We start from the raw sequence: 22,125 nt of genomic DNA, 5'->3' as shown, positions 1-22,125 counted from the left end.
CATAAATATATATACATATATATATATATATATATATATATATATATATCAATGACTGGTGTAGCAGCATCATAGTCAACTGCTACAAAGGTAAAGGTGACGCTTTAGATACAAATAATTACAGAGGCATCAAGCTGTTAGATCAGGTTATGAAAGTTACAGAGAGGGTCATAGCCCAACTAATTAGGGAGCGAATCAATTTAGATGAGATGCAGTTTGGGTTTGTGCCAGGTAAAAGCACTACTGATGCCTTGTTTCTAGTGAGACAGCTGCAGGAGAAATACCTAGCTAAGGATAAACCTCTGTACCTGGTTTTCGTTGACATGGAGAAAGCCTTTGACAGGGTCCCCCGATCCCTTATCTGGTGGTCAATGAGGAAACTTGGGATAGAAGAATGGTTAGTGAGAGTTGTGTGAGCCATGTACAGAGATGCTGCCAGTAAGGTGAGGGTTGGAAATGAGTACAGCAATGAACTCTGGGTAGAGGTAGGGGTCCACCAAGGTTCCGTCCTCAGCCCCCTCTTATTTATCATAGTCCTCCAGGCAATCACAGAGGAGTTCAAGACAGGTTGCCCCTGGGAGCTCCTCTATGCTGATGACCTTGCTTCCACACCTGAAACTTCTCCTCTAGTTCTGATAGTGACTCCGCAATTAGGGCAAGGTCATTGCCAGTACCGCCTGACTGGCTCCCGTAGGATTTTTGAGCGAGATCGTTGCCAGTGCCCCTGGACTGGCTTGTGCGGGTGGCACATAAAAGACACCATTTCGAGCGTGGCCGTTTTCGTGCGGGTGACACGTAAAAGCACCCATTACACTCTCTGAGTGGTTGGCGTTAGGAAGGGCATCCAGCTGTAGAAACTCTGCCAAATCAGATTGGAGCCTGGTGTTGCCATCCGGTTTCACCAGTCCTCAGTCAAATCGTCCAACCCATGCTAGCATGTAAAGCGGACGTTAAACGATGATGATGATGATGATGATATATGTATATGACGTGCTTCTTTCAGTTTCCATCTACCAAATCCATTCACAAAGCTTTGGTCAGCTTGAGGCTATAGTAGAAGACACTTGCCCAAAGTGCCATACAGTGGGACTGAACCTGGAAACATGTGGTCGGCAAGCAAGCTTCTTACCACACAGATGTGCTTACAATTGGACAATTCATCTTATAAAACCAGCCCCACCACACACACACACACTGACATACAATTGAAGCAAGCATTGTTTTATCAAAAACCATTTTGCAGTATTCAACAAAACACCTATAACTATGATGTTTTGCATTTAATTCATTTGTTTTGCTATTCTTATTTTCCTGAATTTTTTTTCTGTATTTCCTGTTTTCATTTTTCATTTTCCTGATCATTGTTGTTTTTAAAATTCCTATTGCTGTTTCTGTTATTGTTACATTGTTTTATGTATTTGTCTTCAATAAGAGAAATTTGGTTGTTGTATTGGGAGGTTATGGGCAAAAACAAACACCTAGTGGTCAAGTTAAATAAGTGACAAAAGTCTTACTAATCATTTCTCTCCAATAAAATATCAATAATTGCTCTTCTCAAGACTGGAAGCGTCAGGAAAATTGTTAATATGTAATTCTATATATTATAAATTCAGTGTTCTTCATGATAAAAGATTAGCAGAATGCTAATCTCGTTGTTAATATGGTGAAACAATGAAGCAGTGGATGATGTTATAATGTCAACAATGAGATAAGATAAAAAAGCAACAAAATCATCATCATCATCGTTTAACGTCCGCTTTCCATGCTAGCATGGGTTGGACGCTTTGACTGAGGACTGGTGAAACCAGATGGCTAGACCAGGCTCCAATCTGATTTGGCAGAGTTTCTACAGCTGGATTCCCTTCCTAACGCCAACCACTCCAAGAGTGTAGTAAAATGACTCATTAAAAAGATTCTGGGATATTTGTTACTTTCTATTAAATGCTGAAGATTTAGTTTCATATATTTCTGGATTTGAAAGGGTTAAGATTTACCTATAACTATCAATCTAATACTTCCTCTCTTTTAAAAAGGACTAGATTGTCTTCTGCTTCCCCTATCATCATTTACCAATATTTCAATGGAATATGATGATGTTCTTTTAGTTTTATTGAATTTGTTAGTTCAATATTCATACAAGTTTATAATTCTCACTGGCTTAGATATCATCCGTCATTCTAATAGAACTAAATATATTCTTCAAGACTTATAAACAGCTTTGAAATGATAACAGTGTATTACTTTTTCTTCAACAACTCAAAAAAGGAAGAAATAATAATTTCATGAGAATTTACTGAAAAATAACAATGACATTTGTGAAACATCGTATTTCATTTCTTATCCACAAAATAAATTGTTTGCAAACACAAAATGTCTCCAATCCTTCCTCCCTTTATTGTTTCATTAGAAACAAAAAAGAAAATTGAAAATCTCGTAAGTATTTTACCAATTTCTTTATTTGTAATATTTAACCTAAATATCAAACAATTATTTAAATAAAATTTAACAAAGAAAACATTAACAAAAACTAAATAAACTATGAAGGAAGATAAAACAGGTCAGACACAGCTAAAGAAATGAATAAAAACAGAAAAAAAAATCACTTCTGAATATAAAAAAAGAAAACTATTAAATGAATATTTCTGGCACAATTCAACATTTACAGATGTTTAAGATGCTTTCATAATAACAACAATAGCAATAATAATAATAATAATAATAATAATAATAATAATAACGACTATCATTATTGTTGTTGTTTTCATTATTATTAGTATCATCATCATCAACATTATCATTATTATTATCATTATCAATGTGTTTTGCATTCAGATGGTGTCCATTTGTTTGTTTTTTTGTGGGGTTAGAGGTTGAGGGTGAACGACTATCCTTTTTATTTTCTTCCCTCAAAACCCAGATTTTTCTTTAGCTTCAACTTCAAACAATTTCAGTTTTGATGTTTTCCATTTTCATTTCAATTGATTCTTTCAATTCTATGTTTCCATAATATGTTGTTGTTGCTGTTGTTGTTGTGCTTATTGTTGTTGTTGTTTCCTATCTATGCACTCTTCAATTTTTTTCCCATTTCCTTCAAGTCTGTTAGATGTTTAACAAAGAACAGCACATTTGTGATCGCTTGGTCTCAAATTTGTATGTTTGTGTGAGTATTTGTGTCTCAGAAGATGTGTGTGTGTGTGTGTGTGCACATGTGTGTGTGTGTACATGTGTGTGTGTGCACATGTGTGTGTGTGCACATGTGTGTGTGTGTGCACATGTGTGTGCACCTGTTTGTGTGTATGTGAGAATATGTGTTTATGCTCATGTGTCTGTGTAAGTTTTTGTTATGATAAAAATTTCCCATCTTTTACATTAATACCAGCTTTTTACATGCAGAAAGAGACTTGACTATTAGGAAAGCTATCCTATGCTATTAAATGCATCTATAATATTTATATACGAACAGGTTGACTAAATTCCTCATGTTACTAAAAGTGTTGTGGATGTGGAAAACTGTCCGTATCATCAAATATTTGGAAGTAAAGGAGATGAATGTTGTTTCACATGCACAAAAGTTTAAGGGACATGAACAACTAACTAGGCCAATCTGTCATTCAACTCCAATCATATGTATTGAGTGCTACTTCTATTTTTTTGTTTGTTAATTTTGCTTCCCAACCACATGGTTCCAGGTTCAGTCTCATTTCACAACACCTTGGACAAATGACTTCTATTATACCCTTGTGTCAACCAAAACCTTGTGAGCGGATTTAGCAGGTGAAAACTGAAAGAAGCCCATCATATACACAGTTATGTGTGTGTTTATTTGCATCTCTGTTTGTCCTCCACCACTGCTTGACTGCTGGTGTTGGTGAGTTTACATTCCTACAACTTAGCAGTTCATCAAAAGAGATCAATAGAATACGTATCAGGATTAAAAACTATAAGTAATAGGGTCGATTTGCTTGGCTGAAATCCTTCAAGGCAGTGCCCCAGCATGGCCACAGTCTGAAACTGGTAAGAGATATAGTGGAACATTATGGTAAACACCATAATGGCCATGTAGTTCTTCCATAAGCTTCATTGTTTGTAATTATTTGGAAATCAACCCTGGAAGTGCCAAGAACACTTCGATGCCTCACTGCACTGGATTGAACATCCATTGCTCATTTCCGAATAAGCACAATGGTGAAACATACCAAGCAACTTAAATCCATAGTGGTGTTTATCTTAATTTTACCTTAACTAGTACAGTAACCAACCAACCACAATACTGGCACTCACACTCATATTACACTAGAAGTCGTACATCTAACTTTATTCTCATTCCAGTTTTTGAACCAACCTTCTTCACATCTTTTCTTATTTTCTCACTGTCCAGCGTCTTTGCTCTTTAAAATATATATAACACACCAACAGAGTTTGAAAGACTGCTTGCAGATACATGGCATATTTTATAAATATGTCTCTTCAAGTATCATAAAAGCATGAAACTATTATTAGTTTTTTTGGTTGTGTATCAAATTGATATATGTATATATACAAATAATCTGTATATATATATATATATATATATATATATATATATATATATATATATATATATATATATAGAGAGAGAGAGAGAGAGAGAGAGAGAGAGAGAACAGTGAGAATGAGTGCTCAACACAACACTACATTGGTGTATAAATATTGGGGCTAACAAGGCTATCAATGGTTTCATGCAGCAGGAATTCTCTTACTAATTATCAAGCCTGCTACATAAGAATGTCAGTATTCATCTCCTTCCATGATGAAGACGAGTACTAATGACCCCATGTGGCAGACTTGATAATTGTTGAGAGAATTCTTACTGCATGAAACCATTGGTAGCCTTGTTAACCTGCAAATAAAGTGTGTGTATATATCTATTCATATATATATATTTAGATATATACACAAATATATATAAGTTAAAATCATAATGAATGCACAAGCAAACAGGAAACAGACACAGAAGTTCACCAACTCTAGACCAGTCTTGAATTATATTTAGTTCACATTTGCATTGTTAATACAAATGTGGAATGAATATAATTGAAGATGAGTCAATTAGTGGATGGACAAGGGACAGGGACAAAAGCAAACAAGATGACCATAGGCATACAAAGGAACTGAAATAAACAAACAAACAAAATGAGGCTTTAGGGCCAGACAGGAGATGAAAATAGTCAATGCTGGGAGAATATCCTAAAGGATTGACAGAGAGACATTGCAAGGTGAATAGAGTGTGAGATGAGAGAAAATACTTTATACACATATACATATGTACATTTGCATTTATAAATACACACAGACATACACATGCTTGTGCACACACACACTTACACACACATGAATATATTTTTATTAACAGAGAATAAAAGTAGTTTTTGAAAGGCTTTCACTCATCAAATAAATTGAATGTCTTAGACATTGCTATTGTTATCACTTGGTTGCTACACATAAATTCAGAAACATAGACACAAGAGGTGGTAAATGGGGCATGGATTGCATACACCTGTGCACAAATGAACAAGTAAATAATAAATAATAAATGTATAGGACACACACACGCATGCACACACGCACACGCACACACGCACACACGCACACATGCACGCGCACGCAAATCATTTTTGAGTCTGTTCAAACAATATTTAGGCCATTTAGAATAAGAATTGAAATATCAGGACTCAGTGAAAATGCGTTCAATTATGACAGGGAGGTCAGCAAAAGAGTATTTTGTTCTGTGCAAAGACACAGTGGAGATTGATTGCCAAAAGAAGTGGGAGGGAAGGGGTTAAATAGCTGAGGTTGAATGAGTAGTGATAGCAGTGTGAATTTGAGAGGGACTGGGGTAGAGGGGCGTATGATGCAAAAATTAGGGGAGAAGAATAAAGAGATGAAATGGGGGTGATGTTGAGGAAGATGAGGACTGGGGATGTTTCATTAATGAGGACATATTCTGGTACTTGTCTGAATGTTGGGTCCTTCGGGTACTTGGATGTCGAGTTGACCCAGTGTGCCTCAACGTTGGTCTTTGGCATGTTGGTAGAGTATGAAGGATTGTCTTTTGTCGTCATATTGTCTCAGATGTTCATTTAGTCTCTCTGCAATGCTCCTGGATGTTTCATCATCATCATCATCATCGTTTAACGTCCGTTTTCCACGCTGGCATGGGTTGGATGGTTTGATTGAGGACTGGCAAGCCAGAAGGCTGCACCAGGCTCCAATCTGATCTGGCAAGGTTTCTACAGTTGGATGCCTTTCCTAACACCAACCACTCCAAGAATGTAGTGGGTGCTTTTTACATGCCACTGGCACAGGAGCCAGTCAGGTGGAACTGGCATCGACCACGTTCAGATGGTGCTTTTTATGTGCCACTGGTATGGGGGCCAGTCACACGGCACTGGCATCGATCCATGCTGGAAAGGTGCTGAATATGTCCCCCTGAATCTTTGATATAAATGAACAGTGAGTGAGAGAAATGAAGAACAATCATTTTTGAGAGGAGTCCCTTGTGATATTTCTTCTGCATTATGTTACTAAAATGCTCCCTTCTTACTCTTACCAAAAACACAGTAAACAAATAAACCCAGTCGTGCATCCAACAGCTCTGATGTTCACAAATTGCAATATAATAGATAAGAATATTCTATATTTCTGGATTTTTGCTGTGTATCTGCATCACCAAATATCATATTTGTGTAGAATTATTATAATCACTTCATAATCCATTGCCTGAGGCTTCAATATCTACAGCCGACGCAGTATTTTTGGTGAGAAAGCAAAGTAAATCTTCAACCTATTTAGAATTGTTCTCCAAACTCAACAAAATGAAGGAAATATATTAGACTCCAATAAATTTTATTTTTCTCTCACTACATATTTGTTTCCCCTTGAAGTAATTAATATTCTAGGCTTTAAATATGTAGTCTACCATTTAAAATTATTTATCTATGTGGTTGGTGTGTTGTAATTATTAAAAGAGAACTGCTTGGTTTGTTTTGTAGGTCAGCAACATGGCATTTAATTGCGATTCTTCCAATACCATTAATCTTCTTGATCACAACTAAACTGTTTAAGACTTCCAACAAGATTACAATGGAACCACAATTTATTTTTCATTCGATATTGCCTGTCATTCCTCTAACTCTACAGAGATTCATTGAAACTTTTGCTTTCCAAATATATTCAGTTGTTTGCCACAGAAAGTCTTACCATTTGAATATAATTCCATTTACCACACATGAAAATCAGTGAATATAAGAAATACTATATATTGAACATATTTATAAATAATTATTTTTAGAGCCAATAAACAGCTCAATGCTCATTAAATTTTAATCATCTGCCAGGTCAAAATACTGTGTGAAACTTTGGTATTGTATTATCTCAATTGGTAATCTGCCAATTATGTTGGATACCATCCAAAAATATTCTCTTTGATTTACAAATAATTTTCTTCAAACCTGCTATTTTCCATCAGTGAAAACCAATCAGTGATCAGGATTCATTATTTTCAAAGATTTTTATATACACTTCCTGTATAAATATTTGAGATACATACTTTGATTTTATACATACTTTTCATAAACATCTTTTATGCATGGTTTATCCACCTTTTTATATGCATCTTTTATATACCCGTATGTATGTATCTTTTATACATACATCTATACACTTTTTATAACAAAAGAAAAACATTTTTGCTTAAACTATTTTATGAACAAAAAACACCAACAAAATACAAGAGAAAAATCTATATTTCTACTTAAAACACTCTAAAATCAAACGTTCCAGGGAACCAAATAAATATTTCCTGTTTTAAATCACAATCACAGCATTTATTAGTTGCTTCTCTGGTTTAACATGAGAAACTCAGAAAGGAATATAAAGAAAATTTGGTTACAATGATTTCCTTTTCTCTCCTTTTCTTTATAGAACACCATGAGGAAGAGCCAGGACTCTTAGCAAAAGAACTATGTCAGCAAATTCCTTTATCAAAGAGAAATGGTAAACCAAAGAATCAATGTAATATTGACACAAACCCAATAATTACAGGGTGTAGCGAATTATCATCATTGTTGTCGTTTAACGTCCGCTTTCCATGCTGGCATGGGTTGGACGGTTTGACTGAGGACTGGCGAGCCAGGAAGCTGCATTAGGCTCCAATCTGATCTGGTAAGGTTTCTACAGCTGGATGCCCTTCCTAACGCCAGCCACTCCGAGAGTGTTGTGGGTGCTTTTTACATGCCACTGCTACAGGGGCCAGTCAGGTGATACTGGCATCAGCCACGCTTGAATGGTGCTTTTTACGTGCCAGTGGCACATGAGCCAGTAAGGCAGCATTGGCATCAGCCATGCTCATATGATGCTTTTTATGTGCCACCAGCATGGGAGCCACTCCAGCAGCACTGGCATCGGCCACACTCAAGTGGTGCTTTATATTTACTCTTCTTGATAGTCAACAGTGAAGACACGGTGAGCACCAGTTCAAATCTAGTTGGTACATGAAAAAGAAAAAAACAGTGAAATATGAACTAGATGAAGACAATGTTACTGTAGACCCTAAGTTCATTAGCAACAAAATGAGCGGGAAAATGTATGGGGTTGAGTTTTCTGTCACACTCGATAGTTATTGGAATGGCAAAGACAATATGTGTAGAGAGGGGCTACAATTCATGATTATTGTTTATGTTATTGATCTCAGGAGGAAGACCCTATCTGGATGTGAACTAGTAATGTAAAGGGTCCCAAATCATTCCTGATCCAGTACATACATATAAGCAAAGCTGTTTCATGCATGACCATCCCATCTTCTTGTTTCAAACTTATTTAGGACTTCAATATCAGAGCAGTAATGCTACATAAATATAAGATGGTAACAAGAGGACCATGGCTCATGCCTCATGTTCGCTACTTCCTACAGGAAAATATTACAACCAAATTGAAAAAGAGACTCTAGGAATTATTTTTATTGTAAAAAAAAGTAATAGATTTTTAAACAGTAAAAATTTTCGACTACAGACTGATTATCATCCATTATTATCCATATATGGGTTCAAGAAAGTAATCTCTACCCATACTGCTTATAGGATGCAACGCTGGGGTACTATATTACTAAACTATGATTTCAAGTTGGAGTTTATGCCATCTACGAAATTAGGACATGCTGATTGTTTATCAAGACTGATTTCGAAAAATACTGAACCATTTAAGGATACCATGGTTGCTGAGTTGCAAGCGGAAAATGAAATAATTTTTTTTTTTATAATATCATAGGTGAACTACCAGTTACATTACAAAACATGAATTAAAAGCGGAAAATGATGAATTCATTAGAAAAATGAAAATACTGAGGACTAAATGAGATAAAAATATGCGCTTTTTCTGAATGCAACACAAATTCGAACCCTTTCTCAATGTGTGACAATGTGTTGATATATGCACAAAGATTCGTAGTGCCGGCTACACTACAGAAACGATTACTAAATGAATTTCACATTGGTCACTCAGAGATTTCGAGAATGAAATCGATAATGAGAAGTTATGTATATTGGCCAACAATGGACCGTGACATTGAAGAACTAGTGAAAGCATGCTGCGGTTGTGCCCTAGCTGCAAAAGCACCTATCACTAAATGAAAACCATAACCAAAAACAGATATTCTATTGTCCAGACTGTACGTTGGATATGCAGGTCCACTTAAAGGTTCATATTACTATGGTGTGGTTGACAGTTTTTCAAAGTGGCCCAAAGTGCATAAGTGTAAAAAGCAGGCATCTGCGGTTACAGTAAGTTTTCTTACACAAATTGCTCGCCAGATATATTCCTGATACCATTGTGTCTGGTAATGAAACTCAGTTTATTTTAAACGAGTTCAAAAAAATTTTGTAAAATGTTCGTTATCGAACATGTGACCACTCCGTCGTATCATTCTCGATCAAATGGAAAAGTGGAACATTTTGCTGACACTTTCAAACAATGAACAATGAAGTAATGGATGACGTAGCACTTCAACAATTTCTAAGGGTGTACCGAGTCACACCTAATCCAAATACTTTGTCTGGAATGTCACCTGCGGAATTAATGCTAGAAAGGTCAGATCCGTCTTTGATAAGTTGATACCGAGCAAAAATAGAAAAATGGCGAACAACAAATATACTTCAAAATTCTTAAAGTTAGGTGACAAGATTTTTTTTAACCTATAGATATGTAAGGAAAGCTGAAATTGAAAAAATGTTATTCTTGGTAAAAGGAAAAAATTTTGAACATGAAAAGACATATAAACTAACTTTAAAAAAAAAATGTACGGAAGAAACGATCGCTAGAAATGAAATCCCCATGGAAGTATTGTATGACACGTTTGAGGTACCAGCATCCAAACAAATTGAAACTACACACTCAAGTAACAAAAAAGGAAGAAAACAAAAACACTGGAATTATACCCTACTCTGGATGGAGTTTAATTCTCAAAAAGGGGAGAAGTTACAGAAAGCTGATCCTTAAAAAAGGGGAGATGTGAAAGGATCCTGACCACCCCCACGTGAGCAAAAGTGGACTGATGCATTTCAATAAAATGAAGAAACTGTGTGAACTGTCAGCAGTTGATAATGTTGATGTTCATGTTGGATTACTGTGTTAGTTTAATATCGTACCTACGTTCGGCGTGGTACGGGGTACATTCCGTGTGAACATATTGATTCTGAAAAAGGTCATTCTAGATAACCATATCCATATATCTATTTGGGTAATGGTATTCCTACGCCCTTGTGCACCTCCCAACGTCGTCATAACATTAGTGGTGACAAGAGACTTGAACCCACGACACAACACCCTGAAAGGATGACAGACATCCGTGGAATTTGAATTCAGAACATAATGACAATCAAAATGTCATTACATTATTTACATTATTTACATTTAACGGATATTTGTCCTCATCTTGTTTGTGGTTAACACAACGTTTCGGCTGATATACCCTCCAGCCTTCATCAGGTGTCTTGGGGAAATTTTGAACCTGGGTTCTCATTCCTAACGATGTTACTATTATTATTATTATTACTATTATTAATCAGGTCGCTGCCATGAATCGAACTCATTAAGCACTCAGCCCAATGTTCTAATGATTCTGCCAGCTCACTGCTTTATACAAGAGCAAAAGTTGCAAGGCATCCAGTCCACCATTCTTACAGTTCTACCAATGAAGCATCTCACCTCTTTGTTTTCTTTTTTCATCAATCCTGAAACCATGGAAGATAAAATTGACTCCAGTAGGACTTGAAATCAGAGAACTGAGTCACAACTAATACTACGAGGCATTCTATCCAATGTTCTAATGCCTCTATTCATTTGGTGCCAAGATGGACATATACACTCTCAAAAGAGGAAGTAGTTATAAAGGAACATGTAAATTACTGCAAAGCTAGCCACTAATAGTACATGTCTTCATGCATACATCTTGTCCAACCCATGCCAGCATGGAAGATGGACTTTAAAGAACGATGATAACAATGATGACAATGACGATGACGATGATGACGAGGAGGAGGAGGAGGAGGAGGAGGAGGAGGAGGAGGAGGAGGAGGAGGAGGAGGAGGAGGAAATGCTTTATCATTGGACAATAGGAAGGATTTCAACCATGTTTCGTGGTCTGCTACCACAACAGCTCCTTTATAGGATCCAGTTAGCTCAAAACATCATCAGGAGGAACCACGTCCGGTTTCGGCCCCTACTCTTCTACCGTTTTGACGTGGCGGGGCCACCCCCTTTCGGAGGTGTCTTCAGCTCTGGTGTTGGGTGCATGTCTTTTTTCACTGTTTGTGACTGTTCTGATTCAACTGTGGAATGTCCCTCGCTATGGTTCTGGCCACACGTCTTACGGTTCATCAACCCGCGTTGTTGAATTACTTTCTTCTGACATACCTTCCCTTGGTGGATTAGGATCCAGTTAGCTCAAAACATCATCAGGAGGAACCACGTCCGGTTTCGGCCCCTACTCCTCTACCGTTTTGACGTGGCAGGGCCCCTCCTTTCGGAGGTGTCTTCAGCTCTGGTGTTGGGTGCATGTCTTCTTCTATTCCCTGGCCTCTTCGATGCAGCATCAACGAGTGTCAGCGTCCGACTGATTGTCATGTCAAGTTCCCCTTTTTATATCTGCTGCTAGGCTCCAGCAGGCAGCCCCAGCTAGTTGTCACGTGACACTGTCTAAATTTCCCGCTGCTAGGGTCCAGTAGGCAGCACCAGCAAGTATTTCCTTTCAATGCTTTGAAATTTATGAGAAAATTCAAAACTGATGGTCTGTTCTTCTTTATCTTTAGAAGCATTTCTCTCAAGACAATATTCTTTGCATTTAAATATTTTTTTCTCATTCTTTTCACGGAATAACAATATTGAGTAATCCTGTTTGCTATAAAAAAAACAAAAACTAGCCTCGACCATTAGCTCCATGGTCCTCAAACTGAAATTGCTCCACACATTTCAGATTTTGATTAATGCTTCTTATAACCTTATCCCTTTTATTGCCTTTCCTACTCTAATAACCCCTATTTACATATTAACTTTTCCTTTTTAATACGTTTTCTGCTGCAGTTCCTCTCTCCAACGTTTTCTTGCACAATCTGGCAAACAATATTAACATGATATAAAATAGAATTTAGTTTAATACTAAACCTAGTTGAGGTATTATATTGAAATAAATCAAGATCATCACGTTTTGTAAGACTGAGCAGTTATTGGCTTCAACCAGCATTTATTGGCACCTTCCAGACTTCTTCAAGTTAGAGACTATAGCTGAGGATATGGACTCTTTTTTAGGTGCCACTGAGAGTGTTAATAACAATGTTGAGAGTATTCCTTTGCAAACTATTAAATTCAGAAGACCTTAATAGAACAATGACCCTCCCCTAGCAGAATCGTTAGCACACCGGGCAAAATGCTTAGTGGTATTTCGTCTGCCGCTACATTCTGAGTTCAGATTCCACCAAGGTCGACTTAGCTTTTCATCCTTTCGGGGTCGATTAAATAAGTACCAGTTATGCACTGGGGTCGATGTAATCGACTTAATCCCTTTGTCTGTCCTTGTTTGTCCCCTCTATGTTTAACCCCTTGTGGGCAATAACACAATAAATGACCCTCCTCTCACCTAAAATCAATAAGATATAATGTCTGTATGTCATCATGTTTGATATGGGTAACAAAAGAAAGAAAATCAAATGCTTCTCAACCACATGGTTCTGGGTTCAGTCCCACTCTGTGGCACCTTGGGCAAATGTCTTCTACTATAGTCGGAGGCTGACCAAAGCCTGGGGAGTGGATTTGGTAGACGGAAACTGAAAGAAGCCTGTCATATTCTTTTATTCTTCTATTCTTTTACTTGTTGCAATCATTTGAGTGCAGCCATGCTGGAGCTCTGCCTTTAGTCAAACAAATTGACCCCAGGGATTATTATTTGTAAGCCTAGTACTTATTCTTTCAGTCTCTTTTGCCGAACCACTAAGTTACAGGGACGTAAGCACACCAACATTGGTTGTCAAGTGATGGTGGAGGGACAAACACACATGCACACATGCACACACACACACACACACACACACACACACACACACACACACACACACATACATACACACACATATACATACACATACATACAACAGGCTTCTTTCAGTTTCCGTCAACTAAATCCACTCACAAGGCTTTAGTCAGCCAGAGGCTATAGTAGAAGACACTTGCCCAAGGTGCTACACAGTGAGACTGGACCTGGAACCATGTGGTTGGGAGGTGAGCTTCTTACCACACAGCCATGCCTGCATATATGTATGTATTTATGTGTGTGTGTGTGTGTGTGTGTTTATCCCCCCACCACCACTTGACAACCGATGTTGGTGTGTTTACGTCCCTGTAACTTAGCAGTTCAGCAAAAGAGCTCAATAGAATAAGTACCAGGCTTACAAAGGATAAGTTCTGGGGTTGACTACTTTGACTAAAACCCTTTAAGGCAGTGGTGCTCCAGCATGGCTGCAGTCAAGTGACAGAAGCAAAGAAAAAGAGAGAGAAGAAACTGCTGAAGACAAGTGAAACCAAGGCAAAGACGTCTGGAACCTGTCTTTAAATTCGTTTTCCTTTCCAAATAATCTTTGTAAATAATGGAGATATTAAAATATTAGGCTTTAAGAATAAGGCATATTTCTTCATATTTGGTTGCAGCATGTCTTTTGGGTTAATGAAGTCAATATCATTTATGAAATTCCATTAATTCAAATCAAGGAAAATTATTTAAACAATCCCAAACAAGTTCTTTCTAAATTTTAATGATGGTGCCCCAGTATGGCCACAGCCTTGGCTGAAACTGAAAAAAGAAAAGTGGAATAAAACATTTGTTCTGATGTGTGTGTATTCTGATGTGTGTGTATTCTGATGTGTGTGTATTCTGATGTGTGTGTATTCTGATGTGTGTGTATTCTGATGTGTGTGTATTCTGATGTGTGTGTATTCTGATGTGTGTGTATTCTGATGTGTGTGTATTCTGATGTGTGTGTATTTATGCTGAGTGTTGTCATATTATGAATGTCTCGAGATGTTTAGTAGTGTCACAGTTATTTATGATATTACAGTGTCTCCACTAACTTAAAGTCTGTACTATGACATCAAAAAGCCAACAGAAGAATAATTATGGCTTAATTTATCTAACATGTGCTGAGTATTTCGTTGAAAGACTGACAGATGTATTACAGAGAGTTGATTGATGGAAGGAAGAGAAGAAGTTTGTAATTTTGAAAACCTCTGAACAGACAGACAATCAGACTGACGGACAGACAAGCAAACAGACAGACAGACAGACGGATGGATGGAAAGACAGACAAATAGATATTTCACTTTAGATTTTAGTTCAAAGAGAAGGACTGATATCTCTTGAGGCAGCTTATGTCCAGCCTGAATTCGCATGGATTGATATTAGTGGGTACAAATTGAGAAAGAAGGATATTTTAGAGGCTCATATTTCTTGAGAGAAAGATCCTTAATGTGTGACGTTCGAGGTGAGATGTGGCATTGACGGTGAGGGTAAGAAGAAAGCCAGGTAAAACAGGTTTGCTTCGCTAACAGTTGTACACAGCTTGTTGTTACTTTAAAAGGAAGAGGAGGAGCCATTGTAGAAGAGCTAGACAAGATGAAGTGTAGAATGCAGGTTGTCCAAACATAGAAGTGGAAATAATGATGAATTAAGTCATCCATATTTATTCTGAGGAGGATTTTTTCTAATGTTTTTGTAAATATGGAGCCATTTGCAAATGAGTTTGATTGGTATCAAGAAAGGATCAGGAATCAAAGCCATTGTAGTGCTTGCTCTTCAAATAGAACTGTGCTAAAACAATGGCAAACCTTCTGGATTGCAAAGAAATGTCAATGCCACATTTTGTTGGAGTCCATTATGGTGCCTCCTTACATTGCTGTCAAATGATATTTTTGAATCCCTACCTTGAGTTTGAACTCTGAACACAAAGAACCAAGCAGAAACTGAGGGACATCATGACCGATGCTCTCACACTTCTACCAATCCTTGGACTGGAATTTTATCTGTTGATGAAAGACAAACTTACTCTGGAAGGATTTGAACACAGAACATTGAGAACCCCAAACAAATACCACAAGGTATTTGTATGCAAAACTCTTAGCAATTCTCCCAATTTGTTACCCTAAGACACACAGACAAATGAAAGGAAAGTTTAGAAAAAAATAAAAGAAAGGTTTAGTTAAATGAGGAATAGGATTAAGGGTGGGAGTGAGGATTAAGGGTGGGAGTGAAGATTAAGGGTGGGAGTGAGGATTAAGGGTGGGCGATAATATTCCACAAGTATAATAATAATAATAATAATAATAATAATAATAATAATAATAATAGCACTGCATAACAAAAAAAGTTTTTGTTTTTGTAAGTTGTTTTAGTTTTTTCAACTGGTTTAGAACAATTTTACACCACTGAATCCGAAAATGGCATCCGTTTCTCTCGATCAGGTCAGGTTTCTATGCTAAGCTGATTTTTTAAAAATCTGATCTTCTGACTAAATTGATTACATTTTCTGACGTTATTGGTTGATTTTTGTTAATGTGTGTGTGTGTGTGTGTGTGTGTGCATGTGGGATGCTTTGGATATTATTCATTAAATTGATTACATTTTTCTGACATTATCGGTTGATTTTTGTTAATATTTCTCTTCCAAAATAGGCATTTAAGATTTAAAAAATTGTTTTCTAACATAATTCATTAATTAAATGTTACAAACTTCGATTACTGTAAATTGAATAGTAGACACTGATAAAGATAAATACATGTAAATTAATGTTATGTTATCAGTGTTCAAAATTCAGGGCTTGAACTTGCGTTTATTCGAACCTCTAGAATGCTGAGTGGCAGGAATGTCTCTCTTCAGAATCTAACCATCATGACTGCATCCCAACATCCCTGATACCTCGTCTCCATCTCTTTCATGTCCTGATGGAATCTCTCACCCTGCTCGTTGCTCATTCATCCTAGATTCTCAGGAAACCGACCCACATGTGAGAACAGGTAATGTATTTTAATGCTCATGTTGCATCCGAGATTTCTGAAAGCAGTCAGCATATTGGTAACAAGTTCTGCATAGTTCCTTGCCTTGCTGTTGCCAAGAAAGTTCTTCACCACCAGAACAAAAGCCTTCCATGCTTCCAGTTCCACTTCGTTCATTGAATTTTCAAACTCAGGCTCTCTGATGAGCTGACGGATTTGAGGACCATCAAAGATGCCAGCTTTCAACTTGTCAATGGTCAATCCAGGAAAAGCCTGGCACAAGTAAGTGAAGCAGCCACCATCTTTGTCCAGAGCTTTGGTGAACTACTTGATCAAGCCTAGCTTGATGCGCATGGTGGGAAGAGTATTCTGTCTCTGTCCACCAGAAGGTTGTTTATGAGGTTCTTAGCTCTGCAAGGCACCAAATCCTCCCTCAAAGACCAGTCCTTCTTCTTGTAATGCTGAGCAGTGTCCCTACTATCCCACATGCAAAGAAAGCATGGGTACTTGGTGAACCCAGTCTGTTATCCCAACAAAAAATTCACCATCTTCAGGTCAACACAAATAAACCACTGATGCTGATCATAACGAATTTTCTCCAACACATATTTCACCGCTTCACAATTCTCCTTTAGTGTAGTTGAGTGAATGAGAGGTACAGAGGCAAACTGGTTGCCGTTGTGCAGCAGAACGCATTTCAGCAATTGCTTGTTGCTGCCAATGAATAATCTCCAATCTTTGGGTTCATACTGTGGCACTCCAAGCTTGTGCAGAAGATGAGCAATGCCTGTGCAGTACACCAAGTCCTTCTCTTCAGTGAAAAAAACGGAAGTGCTCTTGATGCCTGTTGTGGTAGAAGGTGATGCGAGCATTGTCAGAGAGGAGGGATTTTTTCCCCTTCAATCTGGATGCCAACAGTTTGGCAGAGGACTTAGACAATCCAAGATCACGAACTAGATCATTTAGCTCTTTTTTGGAAAAAGGATGTGGTGCATCATTGTCAAGAACTACTTCTTCTTCTTCTTCTTCTTCTTCTTCTTCTTCTTCTTCTTGGACATTGGAGGATTCTTCATCACTAGTGTCAGGAAGTTCTCCAAAGACAGGTACTGGAATTTCATCACTGTGAGCTACAGAACGATGTGCTGATTGAAGATGAAGATACTTGAGGCTGCTCAGGTTCTCTTTGTTGATCCCAGTCACATGAATAGCACAGAAATAGCAGTCAGTGCCATGGGTTGTCAGTTCCCTCCGAACCATGGGAATTCCAAACTTCAGACAACTCTTCTTGCCCTTGGCCCACTGATGCAGATTCTCAGTGCACCCTAACCCTAACCCTGTGCGCTGCCCCAGCATTATCCTGGTCACCAAGTTTAATACCAAAATAAGAATGGTAGGCATGTTTTATGAAACTTGTGACTGGATTCCCGTTAGGAACAATGGTGTATTCACTGCAGATGTAGCAGAATACGTTGGGCTTACATTTGCAAGATCTTCTGGTCGAAGCCATTTCATTCATGTGTAAAATGAAAATACCAGTTTGTCATAAATAGGCACAATGCAAACCCTTCTGAGTTCATTTATTCCAAGAAATAAAAAAGAATTTTGCATCAAGAGTTCTACTGTGACATTTTGAAACATTTGAGGGAGGACATTCAGCAAAGCAACTGGATCTGTGGAACAGGAAGAGTTGAATTCTTCACAATGACAATACGCCCTCCTCAATAAAATGTAAGCACAACAGACCTGATATAATGATTTGGGATAGAGAAGAGAAACTGTGCACAGTTGTGGAAATTAGCTGCCCACCGGATGTTAACATAAAGCTGAAGATCAGTGAAAAAGAGAACACCTATGTGGAACTATTGAGAAATCTGCAGTTACTCTATCGAGATCACAAGTTCAGGTTTATACGTGTAATTATTGGGGCCCTGGTGTATGTAACACACTGCCTAGATACTAATCTTGAGAAATTAGGTTTCTCAAAATCAGAAAGGAGAAAGCTAATTGGAAGACCACAGATCCAAACCATCACTGGAACTGTCATAATCTGTAAAACTTTTCAGGAGTTTATCATTTAAATATATATGAACATGTCTAGATATGTAAGTATATGCATGAAAAGACACACATAAAACATACAAATCTGCACATACATACATACATACATACATACATACATACATACATGCATACATGCATACATACATACATGCATGCATACATACATGCATACATACATACATGCATACACACATCATCATCATCATCATTTAATGTCCGTTTTCCCTGCTGACATGAGTTGGATGTTTTGACAGGAACTGGTAAGGCTAGGATCTGTACTTGGCCCCTTTGTCCGTATTGGCAGTTTTCTGTGGCTGGATGCCTTTCCTGGTGCCAATAATCAACCACTTAACAGAATGGACTGTTTTTACATGGCACCAACACCAATACTTTTTGTGTGGCACCAGCACCCGTGCTTTTTATGTAGCACCAATACCACCAGGGTCGCCAAGAACCCCTCAACTGTGATGGGGGAGTAGTATTGAGGGAGTATGGCTTTATGCAGTTGAGGGACAGATATAGGTGTCTTGTTGTAGATACATGGATACCCCAGCTGGAAAACAAAGGAGAGTGAATTGGAGAGTAAGACAAAGAGGGTGATGACGGAGATGTGCTGAGTGGGTCTTCTTGAGTAGAACAATGTGCCAGATATCTTGGCCCCTTCTTATCTCCTTTGTAAATGTCAGTGCTTTGAGATTGGCCTCCAATACTTCATGCTATATCTTTCTGTGTCTCGCTCTTCCACAACTTTCAGCCACTTTGAGTGACCAGCACTTCTTTATTCCCTTGTCCTCATCCCATGACCAAATCACCACTTCAGCCTCCTACCGTGCACACTAATTCCTCTTATGCCCAACTTTTCTCTCAATACATTTGCACTCTGTTGCACATCCAGCAGAGCATACCACCTTCATTCTTCTCTTGTCTTCATATACCCTCTGCATTCAGGGTGCATGTCTTACTTCCAAGTAGCATTGCTATTTGTACACATGCATCATTAGAGAGAAAAAGAGAGAGAAGAAGGGAGAGAGAGGAAGAAAGAGAGAGAGAGGAAGAAAGAGAGAGAGAGAGAGAGAGAGAGAGACATATATATATATATATATATTTATATGTCTGTATACACATATTTTTCTCTGGTTTTTAGAAATGAATTTTTGATTCAAAAATATTTTTATAAATTTAAAATACAAAGAATTAAATTGAGAAAAAAGAAAACACAAACGAAAATTTGAATACAAGTTTTATGTACATCGAATATAATTCCAAGATATGTGCTTCATTTTATATCTCTTGACAGAAATACAAATATACCATTTTTCTAATATTCTGATAAATATAGTTTATGGTATTTAGGATGTTTTATGATATTTAGAATATTTAGAATGTTTTAAACAAAAGTAAGGTAGTTGCTATGATATTAGTATAATCTTGTAGGCTGATAGAAGGGGAAAATTTCTCTTATAAGAATTATCCAGATATTAAAGTATCATAAAAACTTGTTCTAGTATTTACAAGAAAGCGGATGCTGCTAAGAACACTCTAAATCAAGTGATGGTGTTAAACAAGATGCATTGAGTGTATAATTCTGAAAGAAGTAGAGTCTACACAATGGATGTGTTACTGTTCTGCCAACTTCACTCACAAGGCTAGAAGGAACTTGTCCAAGGTGTAACACTATGATATCGAATCTGGAAACTTGTGATTGGATTCCAACTCCTTAACCATATATTAAAAAGGTTAAAAGATTTATCAGTAATAAATGACATCGTTGGTTCCACAGAATGACCGTTTGGGGAGAAACTGGAAACTATTCATTCAATGATAGAATTATTGCTAAGAGCAAAGAGTCTACATTCTCTCATTGAATCTTCTCTGGATCCAACAAAAGCCAAAACCTTGCTTGGTACAAATTTCTCAATCATATATTGTTTATTCATATTTAATTGTGAATTTATCATTTTTAAATGTCTTCTACAGTCAAAACATTTGATTTTCTCTTAAAAATCTTAAGATCAGCCCACATCGGCAAAACTGAGGGCTAGAAGTGTTGTGTCCCACCCACACATAACAACCTTTTCACACACTCTACCCCAAGAAACCAAACTACATCTCTTCTTTTAAACAGCATCTTTCTCTCCCTCACATTTTCTCTTCATAAACTATGATTGTCTTCCAATCCCCTTTCCTGCCCCCCCCCCACTGCTCTGTTCACTGCTTTCCCCCACTCCCCATTTTTCTACCCAGGTTGTCCCAATCCCCATTCCTTACTTGTGTCTGTGTGGGTTTATTATGACCTTCATACCCCTCTCTTCTTTACCATTCCATCTATGCTCTGAGTATACCCTGCCACTTCACCATCTCTCTCCTCAATCTCTCTTACACTTTTGCTGTTTCCTACTCTCTCTCTCTCTCTCTCTCTCTCTCTCTCTCTTCCCTCTGGCTGAGTTGCCACCTATTTCTGCCCTCATTCTTGGTCTCTCTCTCTCTCTCTCCCTTGCTCTTCCCTCTGGCTGGGTTGCCATGTATCTCTTCTAGAGCAGCACTCCTATTTCTGCCCTCATTCTTGATTACTCTCACCATCTCTTGTTTTTCCTCTGACCAGGTAACTAAGTGTCTCCTTTACATCAGCACACCTGTTTCTGTCCTCTATCTCGTACCCCTCTCTCTTCCGCTCACTCTCTTTCTTTCTCTCTCCCCTCTCTCTCTCTCTCTCACTCTCTCACTGGATAACCATGTACCTCCTCTATAGTAAGACACCTGTTTCTGCCTCTGTCTCTCTGTCCCCCTCTAACCTTTCACCCTCTGACACAAGTTCCCCTCCTCATATACCTCCTCCCCCCCTCTCATAATTCCTCATCTTGCGAGTTACATGTTGACCCTGTCAGTGCTGGTGCCACGTCAAAAGCATCCAGTCCACACTGTGACATGGTTAGCATTTGGAAGGGCAACCAGCTGTAAAAAATCATGTCAAAACTGACCCCACCTGTGCTAGTCCCACATAAAAAGCACTGAGCCCACTCTGCAGAGTGGTTGGTGTTGTGAAGGGCATCCAGCCATAAAACCCTGTGGAAACTAAGGAAGTTTTTCTACTTGGCTGGCTCCTGTCATCTGTCCTACCCATGCCAGCATGGAAAGCAGAAGTTAAACAATGATGATGATGATGATGATGAATCTATATTATATTATTTATATTTCATCCTAAAATGTCAAGCTGATACTATTATTCATCATAAATACAATTTTTAACCCCACAGTCTTCTAAGGCATCCATTCCTTTTGTTTCTTGTATTTAGAAAAAAGTCTTTCTCAACCAACAAACATTACTTTATCTATTCATGAGAAAATATTAGCAAAATTAATTTAACTAGAAATGCAGCAAGGGAAAATGCCATCGGCCAAGGAGTAATACTTTCAATTATCTGGCAAGAGTAACTTTAAATGCTGGACAAGTATTGATCTTGTGACCACTAAAGTAAAACTGTCACTGAGTTGATGAAT

The 22,125-nt window shown here is 37.8% G+C and overlaps 1 pseudogene; it reads right to left on the bottom strand.

Annotated features, from left to right (window-relative positions):
• Positions 1-17,379: 17,379 nt before the first annotated feature.
• LOC149137944 (uncharacterized) lies at positions 17,380-18,082 on the bottom strand (annotated as a pseudogene).
• Between the last annotated feature and the right edge of the window lie 4,043 nt (positions 18,083-22,125).

Source organism: Octopus bimaculoides, chromosome 1 (genome assembly GCF_046866305.1).
Source record: "Octopus bimaculoides isolate indiv1 chromosome 1, ASM4686630v1, whole genome shotgun sequence".
NCBI classification, from domain to species: domain Eukaryota; kingdom Metazoa; phylum Mollusca; class Cephalopoda; order Octopoda; family Octopodidae; genus Octopus; species Octopus bimaculoides.
This window is presented reverse-complemented; position numbering and strand designations above follow the sequence as displayed.